This window comes from Sus scrofa, chromosome 12 (assembly GCF_054392235.1).
Source record: "Sus scrofa isolate SSC_HxYL_T2T_F1_AM1 chromosome 12, Sscrofa_HxYL_maternal_Yorkshire_Landrace_v2.0, whole genome shotgun sequence".
NCBI lineage: Eukaryota > Metazoa > Chordata > Mammalia > Artiodactyla > Suidae > Sus > Sus scrofa.
The window spans coordinates 10,478,178-10,492,306 of NC_139394.1; the positions used below are offsets into that span (position 1 = coordinate 10,478,178).

Here is a 14,129-nt window from a genome sequence, read left to right on the forward strand (position 1 = left end):
CACCTGGATGAGACAGGAACTTTGCCTTAGCTGATCTGAAGCAGTCACGGTGACAATGACAGAGGCAGATGCTTTGATTTTTAAAAAGATCAAAATGGGAAATGATTGACTTGTCTTCATTCAACTGCATACGCATGAAAGAATGTCCCTGGCCTGGACTCTCTTCTTGACCCTCAGCGCCCTTCATGCCAGCCCATCCCCAAATATCTTCCCTGACCCCGGCTGCGTCGCTGATGAGATGGGGCTGGTCAGAGAGGCGAGGCCGCAGCTTGGAATGTGGATGCCTGCAAGCCGAGAGTGGATGCTTGCTGCTCAGAGAACCCTGCCAGAAGCAGGTCCAGTTTGGCCCTCATCGCCAGAACCACCTCTGACATTGTGGGTATTCTACCTTCCTGGTGGCAAAATTTCAACTGGTTCGTATTTTCTCAAACCTAAGAACGAGATGTGTGTTCCTTGGACTCGAGCCATTTGAGAGATGACTTTTCAGCTTAGCTATGAACCCACTATCACTGTCTGAATCAGCGTTTCCCTCCTCTCTGGAAGGGAGTGGATAATAATTGTCTCCATTTAGTTTGTGTCCACCAGGTGCCTGGTATCCTATCGAATGAGATTAAATGATATCTAAGAGAGAGAGAGATTATTAAAGGCTTTTGAAAAGGAGGCAGAGAGAGGTTCAGTGACTTGGGAAGGTCACGCTGGTCAAAAGCAGCTCATTTGAACACTACTTTCAGGATTATGGACTTTCAGAACCTCTAGGAATATTGCCCCCAACTCCCTCTGAATCCTCAGAATGATTACCAGGCTCTTGGGAAATTAAAGAGGGAAGGGGAAGGACTTAAAAAAAAAAAAAAGCTTAAAGAGTTTTATAAATAAGACGCATTTATGGTTAAACCCATGGCCATGCATCCACGGTATCCTGGAATTTCCAGGTAGACACGTTGCATTATCTTAGCCTCTGCTCCTTTCGCCAGAGAAATGGAAATCTGAAGCCACGGAGTGTTACAGACGTTATTTACTCCACGGCAACAGTCCAGATTCAAATCAAAAGACAGACAGCAATGAGTAGGAGAGAAACAAAGTTAGAAAAAGCCCAATTTTATACCTTTTGGGCTTGAGAAACTTACTATTTATCGAAGCTGCCTTTTAGCAGTTTTTTCTCCCTAATAAGTCTTGACAGTATTTCTGTCTTTATTTTTAGTTGCAGAGATGTGATTAATTACAAATCAATGACTATATTTTATCACACAGTTTCAGATCCTCAATGCCACTTTGTTGACACTTGGAACAGTGGAAGAATGACGAAGAAACACACAAAGATGGTTTGATGAATGATTATTTCCACAGGAAATTAAAGACTCATCCTTTTCCACAATATCCCACGTCAATAAGTAGCGTTCAGCTGGCTAAGTCATCATGCTCTTAAGTCTCTCTCTGAACGTTATTTCCCTTAACTGATCTATAAACGGCACTTGCATTCTTAATCTGTTTCGTTCAGCTCTCCCCAGAGACTGCACGAGGGAAAAAAAGGCTATTCCCAGCTACAGACCGTGCAACAATCAAGCATGGCTGAGGAGCCAAAGACGGCATCATAAAGGTGCCTATCAGCAGACAGACACACAAAAAGATAGGAACTCAAGCGAGCAGGAGAGCAAACACATACAGTTCAGGCGTGAGTCTCTCTAGCCCACGAAAGGGTCTTACCTTAGTTACAGACAATGAAGTTCAGCTCAGACCCCCGAGTCCTTTTCATCTGATAAGAGCACTGCAGCCAGACCTCTGGGGACTCTGCTCTCTGCTCCTCTGGGCTCTCTCGGAGGCTCTCAGCACCTACCGCCATGGAGATGAGAAAGCCCACGGGAGCATCCCATGCCTCTTTGCCTTTCCGGACACATTCACCACACACAAAGGCCACTGCTTTCTCTGCTTCACTCTAGTGAATCAACACTTTTTTTAACTCGTTCCCATGCCTACACGTAGTAGATGGCCCTGCCAAGGGTGGCTTCCAGAAAACACGAATCAAGAAGAAATGTCCTTCCTGCCTGCCCATCCATCTCTCTGTCTTTCGCATTTCTTCAACAAGGATCTCTACACGCCACAAAAATGGCCAAAAGTTGCTCTTCGGCTTCTCAATGTCTCGAAAGCTGGGACTTTTCTTACCAACACCTTGAGGGTTCGTCCAACTTCTCCCAAGCGTGTTCTTCCTCTGGTCACTGCAAAGATCTTCTATGCAAGCACACGCCCTGTCTGACTGTGCGTAATCTTACACCCAAGGCAGACGGCCTCTTGCCCGATGTCCTTTCATCTGGGCTCCAAGGACCCGTGTGCCCCCAGGAGACCACGGACAACCCTAGTGGTGGCTTCGAGGACACAGTTTAGACTTTTCTTCCTGAGAAGCTGGTTTTAGTTTCTGGTTTGTTTGTTTGTTCTAGGTTTGGGATATGGGAGTAAGTTTCTTACTCAACGTCCATTTTTCACCTATTGGGAAGTCTTATAATTTGGAATGAACTGGTCCTGAAAATGTGGGCATTTAACAAGAAACTGAGTGAATGCTGGCACCAATGATGAAACTAGGAGAGAAGCCATTTTGAAGTGGGGCACTCAATGGCTGAGGCTTGACGGTGGTAACTGGATATGCTGACAGCCCGATGAAGATGTCCGGTGACAATATCTACTATTCTGGACGTGAGGGGAGAGGTCCAGAATGGAGGCACAAGATGGGGCGTTATCAGTACCTACCAAGTCCTTAAAACCCTGAATACAGAGGAGAACACACGAGAAGTGAGGTCAGTCAGCAGAGAGGAAGGTTCCAACGACTAAGCTCTGGGGAAGCCCAATCTGAAGGTGGGACGATAAGGGAGATTTGACAAGAGAGCTTGAAAAGGAGAATTGCTTGAAGTAGACAGAAAACAGTGAGGTGTGGTATGAAGTGAAGAAAACCATGTCGAGAGAAAGGGAGGGATCCCCTGTGTCAGAGACTAATGATGGGTCAAAATGAGGTCTAAGAACTGACCTCTGGATGTGGCCGCGCCATGTCACTGGTGGCTTTGATGAAAGATATCACACAGAGTTTTGGAGTCAAATGCCCGATTAAATCAGCAATAATAGGGAACAGGGTGAGAAGAAGCAGAGGTGATATGCATCCCATTTGTAGGGAGTTCTGCCAACAAATGGTGTAGAAAAACGTGGTGATGGATGAGAAGGAAGATGGAGGTCGAGAGGGGCTTATTTTTCAGAGAGAGAGTTTCTTTGTTTTGTTTTAATATGAGGGATACACAATTCGTCACAGAAGATGTTTCCAAGTTACTAATTTTTTAATTAAGTAAATGTTCTATAATTACTCTTGTGTGTCATTTCTATTAAAGTAAGTATTTATTTTGGGAGACTTGCAGAGGTGTCCTGTTTGGTCTCATTACAAAATCATGGGGAAAGGATGGAATGTTATTATTGGATCCACAACTGCGTCTGGAGAGTTCCTGTTGTGGCTCAGCGGTAATGAAGTCAACTGGTATCCATGAGGATGCGGGTTCGATCCCGGGCCTCGCTCAGTGGGTCGGGGACCCAGTGTTGCTGTGAGCTGTGGTGTAGACTGCAGATGCTGCTTGGATCCTGTGTTGCTGTGGCTGTGGTGTAGGCCAGCAGCTGAAGCTCCGATTAGAGCCCCAGCCTGGGAACTTCCATATGCTACAGGTGCGGTCCTAAAAAAAAAAAAAAAAAAAAAAAGGAAAGAAAGAAAAAAAAGGTGATTAAGAGCTGAGATGGGAATACTGCTGTTTTGAATCCTGACTCCTGCTACTTTATTTAGGTATATGGTGTGTTAATCCCTGCATCTGTAAAAGAAAGAGAATAAAAATACCTGTTCTGTTTAGCCCTCAGCAGAATTAAATAAATGAATATTTGTAAAGCACTTCTAGGAGTGTCAGGAAATATTTGCCATTTTAATGTTGTTAAGTAACAGTCTGATGAAGAGACGTGCATAAGGGCTGGTGGGTGAAAGTCAAGGTTCCGGGGTGGTGAAAAGTCAGACAAAAAATAGAAAGCACTGGAGGAAGTGATATGGCTGAAGGAACGGGCAGAGAAGTGTTCGGGAAGCCTCAAAGTGTGTCAGTGAAAGGCACTGATCTTAGAGAAAAACTACACAACTATTTTTAGGACAATCCATAAGATAATCAGACCAATTCAGCAGAGTAATTTGAAATAGAGGAAAAAGACTTCCATGTGGTACAAGGTCCACAATTGTTAGTGGGCAAAACTGTATTTCAACGTAATTTTCCACACCTAAGGGAGAATTCTAACTTGTGTGATGTAACCTCAGCCCCTGCCGAAAGGAAGCTTTTGGAGAGACCCAAACACACTTCACAGGAGCCATATTTGGGGGCGTCCTGGTTTCACTCTGCCCGGACCACAGGCTCCAGAGGAAGAAGTGTCTGAGGTTTGCACTGTTAAACTAGGCGTCTCCATCCCGCTACACAGGGTGGGCTCTCCAGTGGCCTGTGTGCCTACGTGACTTGAAACTTACTGACTTACCTTCCTCTCTTTGGCCCAACTGTGCCAAAGTAAAGTAAATTATCCCAGTAAATTTCAACATTTGGACTCAGAAATCAAGCAGTCGTAAATTGGTTAGCATGAACTTCCTCTCAAATTAGTGATAATTATCCAATTTTAAAGTTGAACAATGAGACATAATAAAAGTTTATGTTGGGTTCATTTCCTTTTTCTGAGTTTGAATAAATTATTTCTCCAGCTGGTTGTCTCTCATAGCTTTCATAAGACTTTCCTGTCCTTCTGCAAATAGTGTCCTACTTCCAACAGCCAGTTCTTGAGACAAAAAAAAAAATAAGAATCTGGAGTTCCCATGGCTCAGCAGAGACGAATCTGACTAGTACCCATGAGGACGCAGGTTCGCTCCCCGGCCTGGCTCAGCGGGTTATGGATCCGGTGTTACCATGAGCTGTGGTGTGTGGGTACAGATGCATCTTGGATCTGGCATTGCAGTACTGCAGTGCAGGCTGGCAGTTTCGGCTCCCATTCGACCCCTAGCCTGGGAGCCTCCATATGCTGTGGGTGCGGCCCTAAAAAAAAAACAAAAGAAAGAAAAAGGTAAGACTCTCATAGTTACTTCTTACTTTCAAGTCAGTCTTCACTTCTTCCAGTGAAAACTCTCCAAAACCTCCTGTGTTCCTGATTTGTACAGTGGCTATTTAACTTGTCACTTGGGAGAGTGAAAGAGTTGGGACAAAAGCCAAGATGATGAGTCACCAAGACAGCAGGTGTCAACCAGGACTGCTGATATGCTTGGCTTATTCACAAGCAATTGTGTGCTAGTGAATTTTAATAATGGGCTCTCTGGAGGGGTGAAAAAAGGACTGATTGGAGACGTTGCCAGTTTCTGCAGTATAAACGCCAGCACTGCTGGATTTCAAGTTACTGACGTGATATATCACAATTCAGAGTTAGTAACGGGTGCACAGGTAGATTTCACGGCCTGATGCCAGCCCATCCCAGTGCAGCACTGGGTCATCACCCATGTTTTAGGTCATCCTCATTGTAGGATTTGCTCAAGATCCTGATTTCTTTTCTCTGATTCTCTTTTAAAAAGTGACACATCTTAGTTTACAATTATTGGGGTGACCCGCCCAGGCTCCACTCAAAATTCCACTTCAAAGATCCAATTCCATCAAAATTCAACTTCACAACTACTCTGAATGGGGGGAGGGAGGTAGAGAAAGGCAAAGTCACTGAAGTGTCTAGCTTCTAATAGTTGGGTCAGGGAAAAATTGATCTTTAGTGTCTATACTGAAAATAAAATTAGGCAAAGCTGATATACATTAAATTATGTATATATATATGTATATATATATATATATAAATCACTAAACAATTATAATATACCACTAAGTTCTAAATAAAGTTGCCATTTTTTTAATGGAATGAAAAACAATTGGATTTAAAACCGACGGCTTGTTAAGAGGGATAACACCAAAAAAAGATTTAAATTTTTAAATATTTCCATATAATTTAGTAAGCAGTTATGAAGTTCTTGTTATGCATTAAAGAAACTATAAATATCAACTTAACACTCTATTGTTGAACACATTTATTTTCGTGTGCAGCCTTTTTCTCTCTTGGCCAGGCTCCTACTTTCTTTAAAGTTCACGACTGATCTTTAGTGAGTGCATCCATTCTGCCATAGTTCCTTGGGAGGCATTCTTCCCCAAGGGGGTAATTTACACCCTCACCCTAATCATAGTAAGTGCAAGGGATTGAGACAAACTATGTAAGCACCAACTAGGAGTTAGCAAGAAAAATTAAAATGTTTATTTGGCTTGATGGTGGGATCTAGGATGAGGAGAAGCATGAGAGAGAGCCACGGTGCTGAGAAGCATCTGGCAAATCAGGTTAAAGCATTTCACTTTTCTAAGACAGGACTAAAGGGCTTCGATCAGGGGAGTAAGGCAATCTCATTGGTACTTAAGAGAGTGCACCCTGGCAGTGATGGTGAGAATGGACTGGCCAGACAACGGACAGGGAGGGCCGTGGGGAAGATCTTGTGTAACTAAGGGGAATAAAGCAAAGGGAAGAGATTCAGGAGATACTTGGGAATCTGAATCCTCAAGAGTCATACATCCATCAGGGAGGCAGGGGAAAAGAGAAAAGAGATGCCCAGTGAAGGAAACCATGGGGAAGGGTCAAGGCTGATTCCAAGGAAAGAATGGGATGGCTGTGAAGCAGGAGATGGACGGGTCCCAGGCTGAGCAACGTAATCTGTTCCCTGTGGACAGGTAACGTCACGATAAAGCCTACGGCAGGAGCAAGGAGGAGCTGCGCCCTGCCTGGCTACAAGGTAGAGACCACCTATTTCTCACTCTTGAGATCAAGGTGACCTGTGGAACCACACACTTGCAGAAAGACTCTTCAGTGGCCAGCGAAAGGAGGGCATCAGACCATAGCACACCCTGTCAACTTCCCAGAAACCCTGGCGGTAGAACCCATCCTGGCTCAAGATGCGTGCACACAGGCGAGCGGCCTGAGTCAGGCCAATGAGGGCTCAGGGCCAGACAGAGCAAGACGATTGGCCAGAGGGAGCCAGAAGGACATCCCCCACGCAAGGGATTTAAGTCACCTCCAAAGCACGGGTCTCTCTCTTCTCTTGCTGTTTCTCGCTATCTGTCTGTCCGTCTCTCTCCCTCTCCCCGCGCCCCCACCCCCACCCCCCAGAGCCTGCCCGTGCTTCCTCCACACTTACCTTCTCTCTTAATAAACACTTATTTGCCTCACTACCCTCAGTCTCTTTGCTGAATTCTTTCTCCAAAGGGACAAGTTCTGGGACCTACATCATGCAGTCAGGGTTCAGCATCCTCACCCCACAGCCACCCAAGAATAGCTGCGATCAGCTCTATAGGTTGGATAGCAAGAAGTTGGTGGTTTTATTTCCTGGTTAAATAAGGGTATGGTGGGTAAAGGAGACGGATCAGAGATTTAAAGAGAATGGAAAGCATGTGAAATAGTCACTGTAAGGACGCTGGAAACCACGTTACGTGGGGCTGCCCTGAGGCCTGACCTTAGGCTCATTTCCTCAGGAACTGAACTGAATGCATGTATTTGGAGACCGTGTTCTAGGTGCTCTCGTGAGCTCTTCCCGCTTCCCTATGATGACCTGTCCCTCCAGTTTTTACTGAGACTCACCAAGGAAAACAAACTCTTTTTGATTTAAGGATTTTAACGAGGTAACTCATTCCAATCTTGGTTTCCAGATTGACCACAAAATGGCCTTTATGACAAAAAACAGTGAACTTCCCACAAATACTTGTTCCGAAAACATTTGCTGGAGCGCCCCCACCCCCGCCCCTGCCCTCAAACAAGTCCCTGACATCAGCAAGGGGACAGGCGTGTATAAGCAGAGCAACCGACGGTGTCCTTGCGTGGAACTCTGAAATCGAGTCAGGGAACAAACCCCAGTGAGGTCATGTCTCGTTTGGGATTAAATGGCTAATTCTGAACCCTGGGATCATATTAAGAAAGGCACACATAAAATGCCCAGGAATTTTTCCTTTGTTGGATTCAGAAACCGAACATGCACACGTCGCGTCTGCAGGATGAGCATTTTGCCGGGTCAGACGCTTCCTTTGACTGTAACAGGATGTAAAAGAAAACAAAGAACAGACTCCCTTCTTCAGCTGGCTGGTGATGAGCCTTACTGCACCTCTGCAGTTGCACAGTTTCTTTTCTTATTTTTCTCTTTAGAGCTATACCTGCAGCATATGGAAGTTCCAGGCTAGGGGTGGAATCGGAGCTGCAGCTGCCAGCCTACGCCACAGCCACTGCGACGTGGGATCTGAGCTTCATCTGCAACCTATACCACAGCTCGCAGCAACGCCAGATCCTTCCCACTGAGTGAGGCCAGGGATTGAACCCACAGCCTCGTGCTGTGGGTTCAATCGAGTTTTTAAACTGCTGAGCCACTACGGGAACTCCAAGGAGCTACACATTTCCAGTGTAGATCTGCCATCACTCTAAAAAGTACAGTTTACATCCAAAAATCTTAAGCAAGTTACTAGCTATAACCTGCCTAACCCGTAGAGGCCATTGATAACTCGGAGGTCAAAACATATCCTCTCCTGCCTAACCCCAAAGCCCCCTGGTTCCGAGAGGCTTGGTGTTCAGTAGAGCCGAAGGTGTGCGGCAGCTGCATCATGAAGACAATCAGCTTGATTCTCCATAGGATGTAATACATGTGCCATCCTACAGCAGCTCTTACTGGATACCTAATACAATCTGAAAAAACAGCAAGTAACCAGCAAATCTTTGCTCCTGCAAATGTTCTGTTTTCGCATCAGACAAAAAAGGACTATTGAGGGATTTCTGTTGTGGCTCAGCAGGTTAAGAACCCGACTAGTATCCAGGAGGATGCGGATTCAATCTCTGGCCTTGCTCAGTGGGTTAAGGATCTAGTAGTGGCACAAGCTGCGGTATATGTCACAGATGCAGCTCAGATTCTGGGTTGCTGTGGCTGTGGCCGGCAGGTGCAGCTCCGATTCCACCCCTAACCTGGGAATTTCCATATGCCACAGGTGTACCCCCCAAAAAATAAAGGACTATTCATCTGGAACTAGGAACCGCTATTTTGATGTGATAATCATAACCATTGTTTATTGGATACATATATACTACATATTAGGACTTTGGTAACAGTTTTACATAAATTATCTGTTTTAATTCTTATTTTTCTTTCTGCCTTTTTAGGGCCACACTTGGAGCATACGGAAATTCTTAGGCCAGGGGTCAAATTGGAGTTGTAACTAAAGCTGCTGGCCTACACAACAGCCACAGCAACAGCAACACCAGACCCAAGTCACATCGGCGACCTACACCACAGCCCATGGCAATGCTAGATCCTTAACCCACTGAGCAGGGCCAGAGATTGAACCTTCGTCCTCTTGGATACTAGTCGGGTTTGTTACTGCTGAGCCATGATGGGAACTCCCTGTTTTAATTCTTAAGCAACCCATAAGATAGGTATTAATGTCACTACCAAATTTTTTTGTTATTGTTTTTTTTTGCCTTTTCTGGGGCCGCTCCCATGGCATATGGAGGTTCCCAGGCGAGGGGTCTAATCAGAGTTGTAGCCACCGGCCTATGCCAGAGCCACAGCAACACGGGATCCGAGCCGCGTCTGCGACCTACACCACAGCTCACGGCAATGCGGATCCTTAACCCACTGATCGAGGCCGGGGATAGAACCCGCAACCTCATGGTTCCTAGTTGGATGTGTTAATCCTGAGCCATGATGGGAACTCCTAATTTTTAAATAAGACAAATACAGGGATAGATTCTCCCAAAGTCTTGTTGTGAATAAAAGTTATTGATAGGATTAGAACTGAAAATCTTTGGCTTTGATTCTAAAATCAAAGAGCCCATACTTCTCAATTAATAAAACAAATTAGACCTTGTCACAGAAATAGAGCCAGTTTGAACTCATCACAGATGAGGTCCTTTCACAAAGAAAACAACCCCCCAAACCAGACTGTGTGCAGGAGACACAAGCAGTAAAGACCCTTGCTGCACTGACCTAGAGAGAGGGCTGGATATTACAAATGCCAGATTATCACAGATCTGAACCAGGTCGAAGAAATCTTGACCCACATTTCAACCAGTTCGAACCGTCTGTCTGGCTTTCAAAATTATTGGCACTACACTGAATGTCCAGTGGCCCTAAATGATTTTCTAAACTTGACCATGCCTCATCTTGCCATTTAAAGGTTTCTAGATAGAAATTATAATAATTATTGCAGAAAGAAAGGCCATCCAAATGAGAACAAGTAGGGACTATCATTCAGAGTTTGCTGCAGCAAGAGGGTCAGCCACTATCATGTGTGTTTGGCAGAGACTCAAAGGGAGGCAGATGAATGGTAAACCATTATAGTTTTTGTTTGCTTGTTTTTTAAAAGGAGGGCTTTGGGTATGGTCAGACCCAAGGCCATTGGCATGAGAAACTGGAATCAAGTTAACTAGAAGTGGGGCATCTTCGGTGATTGGGAAGCATATTTTGCTTTCTTTGGTTGGTTCTGAGTTAGAAGCAGGAAAAAATAGGGACCCGAGAAGTCAAAGACCAACTCCTGACCATTTGGTGCCCACTGCTATAAAAAATTGTTTTCCATGGCTATTTGCTAAAGAGCTTGTGGGTCAGAGTTGTATTGTCATATATGACCTTGGCCATTGTTTGTATATTCAACCTCTCAAGATAAACAGTACAATACGGTAGTTAATGAAAAGTGGGACAGCTACTTGACACAAATACGCTTCTCGAAGCTATAACCTCCACACAATACTTTAAACTGAATCATTTGTGAATAAACCCCCTAAAAGAAATTACTCAGACTCCCCTATTATAGGAGTAAAAAAATGCATTTAATCACTCTTTTTTTTTTCAAGGCAGCTTAGCTTTCTTAGAAATCTAATTATCTATTAGCCAATATATTAAAGCTGGGTTGATTTAATTATAATTGAATCTGATTTTAATGAAAACTACCATAACAAATTTTAAATGATAACAATCTTCTGTGGGGAAAGTGCATGGCTTTGCAGTATAGGACCTTGGAAACGACAGTTCCTGCCATCTCTCAGGACTCACAGACTGGAACGAGTTGGAGGCATCGGGTTCTTGAACACATGACATTTTGCCCACTTTGCATTTACTTCCAGATATGACTCTTGCAACAGCCTTCTAAGTTGGGAGGGGGTGGTAATAGATAATAAATTCTGCCTAGTCAAATTAACCAATTCAAATATGTTTTAGTCACAAAAAGTAAGGCAAACTATTTTAGCATTGTCCGTGCCTTTTCTGCTGGCCATATTTCTCTCATTCATCCCTGCATTGGCTGGTCAAGTACAGCATGGCTGGTGTGGCAATCGGAGTATTTTGCCAGCCCTTTCTTTTAATCTAGGTGGTGTCTGTGTACACAACACACACTTTCAGCAACTGTTAGCAGCTCAAGTTCTTTCAACTTCTGCAACATTCTCAAATTTACAAATGCCATACTGCCTGATCGATAACCTCTTCAGCACCCAGCTGTTTTCTTCCATAGAAAGATTCATTTGATAGTCTCAGCTTTCCAACCTCACCTTGAAATATTGCTTGAACATTGTGCTATTGCTGCCATGAAAATAAGGACCAAAAGACAGCCTTAGCCAAGACAGTTGAGTCAGTTGTTCCCTGCAGACGCTCCTGGAAGGTTACTTTTATTTTCACTTTGATTTTTTCCAAAGTCTTAAGTAAATGCAAATGTTACTATTGTTATTTCTCTTTAGGCTAGGAAGTCTGGAAAATATAGAGGAAGCTTCAGAACACATGGCTGTCTGGCACAAGAGAAGTTATGGAAGAAAATCTGAGTCAGGAGGTATTGCGTCAATACTCAAATCCCTATTTTCTCCATCTCTAGAGGGTAACTACTTCTGAGAATACTGCATGTCTTTCACCCTTCCCCAATTCATGGTTACTTGCTCCTCTTATTTTCCCTTTTTTTATTTGGCCTTTCCTTTCCTTTTTGTGAAATAATGTTCTTCCATTTTGTTTATTAAGCATTAAGGTTACCTGCTTACTGACCACTAATCGAATTCCAATAGTCATGGCAAATTACAAAAGGACAGTCGGGCCATATCTCTCCAAAGGGACAAAAGACTCAAAACAGTAAGGAGGAAAATAAATGTTTCCCTCTAGCATTATCTTATCATTCCAGAATGGCCAACATAAACTACAAGCACAGTGATAGAGTCAAGAAAAAAAAAGTAAAGCCATTCTTCATTTCACTGTGTTTTTCTATCCTTTTCTGAAGAAAGTATGACGTCTCTCATTTCTTTGCCATAGCCACCTGTTATGGGTTGAATTGTGTCCTCCCACAAAGATATTTGCGAAGTCCTAACCTCTGGTACCTATGAATGTGACCTTATTTGGAAATAGGGTCTTTGCAGATAAAATCAAGTTAAAATTCCATTAGGGTGGGCCCTAATCCAGGATGACTGATGGCCTTAAGAGAAGATGGGATAGAAATGGAGAAGTCCTGTGAATATGGAGGTGTTACCCATACATAATTGAAAGATCTCTGCTTAAACCTATTCCTATTCTTGTTCTAAAACACCTGAGGTTTGGCACGGGTGTTTTCCAGTTGAACCTCAAAGGAAACATGACAGTCTACTGCCCTGAACCAGTTCCAGCCTAACTGCAAGGGCAGAGCCTGTGCAGAAAAAACCTAGAAGTGTCCCCAAGTTGCCTTTGCTTCACATGGCACTCAGATCTTTACAAACAGGGAACCTGTACCTTGCCAGGCACAATCCGTGCCATGGGCAAGGGAATCTGAGGCACTGTGCCTGCATGGCTGTTTGTGGAAATCTCCACCCTTTTCCCCCATTTCTGATGATGCACCTGCCCCTGACCCCTTAAATGTCCCCTGCTTTCCTCCCTTCAGGGAGAAAGTGGCTTTAGGGCATGAGCTCTGCCCTTTCCAGTCCTTCATCAGTGAAGAAATCTTCTGCTCTGCTTTGCCAAACCTGGTCTCCTTCGGTTGAAGGGGGCTGTAACAGGCAAAGGAAGGACCCAGATGGGGTCCACCCATCCGAGAAGGCTGGTAACAAAAGCAGAGGTGGGAGGAACCCTCCGAGCTTTTGGAGGAAAGCAGCCTTGATTCCAGACTTTCAGCCTCTGGAACCGGGAGAGAATAAAATTCTGTTGTTTTAAGCCACCCGGTTACCACGGCCTCAGGAAACTAATACACATTCATACTTGCACTGGAAAGGTTATTTTACACCTTTTAGAAGTTGCTCCCATCTATTTCTTCCTCTCTGAGGAATCTTCTGCTACCTCTCAACCTTTGCAAATTAATAGCCTAGTATATTCACTTATTTTCAACTATAACCTGAGCTCCCTGACATAATGGCTTTCCAGAAGTGCCATTCTAGATATTAGAATTATCCTTAGGTTGTAACATAAAATATTATCAAGAGGTGAAGGAAATCTTTAAAGGTTGCTATTCAACTTTACAGACTACTGGTCGTCTATTTCCTGGCAATAAATCTCCTTATCTAGTGTATTCCATAAACCAGAATATATAGGCTAAAGGGAAGATGTTGTTTAAGCTATTTTGATCCCACGTGGAAAAGGAGACTCCTAAAACAATAAAAACTAAATTAAAAAACAAAGTAAGAGCTCACTGTGCAATGTGCTTTCACATGCATACATTAGAATTCTTTTGTGATGCAGGCCACACTTTAGACCTTCTGATGCTGTATAACACCTGATTTCCTGGCCTATAAGGAGGCTTGGCTTAGACAGGATAAGTAACCCCCCCCTCCTACGTGGCCTAAGTTAAACTCCCCCTCCCCTCCAATCAGGCTGCACCTGCTAATGTTATCCACTGTGTGGTCGGTGCCCCCAAGCATTTCAGATTCAATGTAAATATTACTTGGGAGGGTAAAATAAGGGAGAAGTACTCTTCAGGGGCTAAGGGACCAAGATGACTTCAGGGTACAGGCGAAAATGCAGCCAAGCAACCTGGAAGTGTCTCATAAAGCCCTACATGAGAAAACTGAAGACCTACCTGGGAGAAAAGCAAAGAACTAGACATGCAACAGCAGAGGAG

The 14,129-nt window shown here is 44.1% G+C and overlaps 1 protein-coding gene across 11 annotated transcripts in view; it reads right to left on the reverse strand.

The window, feature by feature from the left end:
- The window catches only part of KCNJ16 (potassium inwardly rectifying channel subfamily J member 16), a 499,644-nt gene that overhangs the window by 46,332 nt on the left and 439,183 nt on the right, over window positions 1-14,129 (reverse strand). For 2 of the 11 annotated variants that reach the window (XM_084983838.1, XM_005674074.4), the window contains exon 1: window positions 1,702-1,794. The exons of 8 other annotated variants lie outside the window; for them this stretch is intronic. The gene's annotated coding sequence lies outside the window, so the exon portion shown is untranslated. Of the gene's footprint in view, window positions 1-1,701; window positions 1,795-2,157; window positions 2,356-14,129 lie in introns of those variants that run through there. One more of the 11 variants, XM_084983836.1, reaches the window with a different exon arrangement.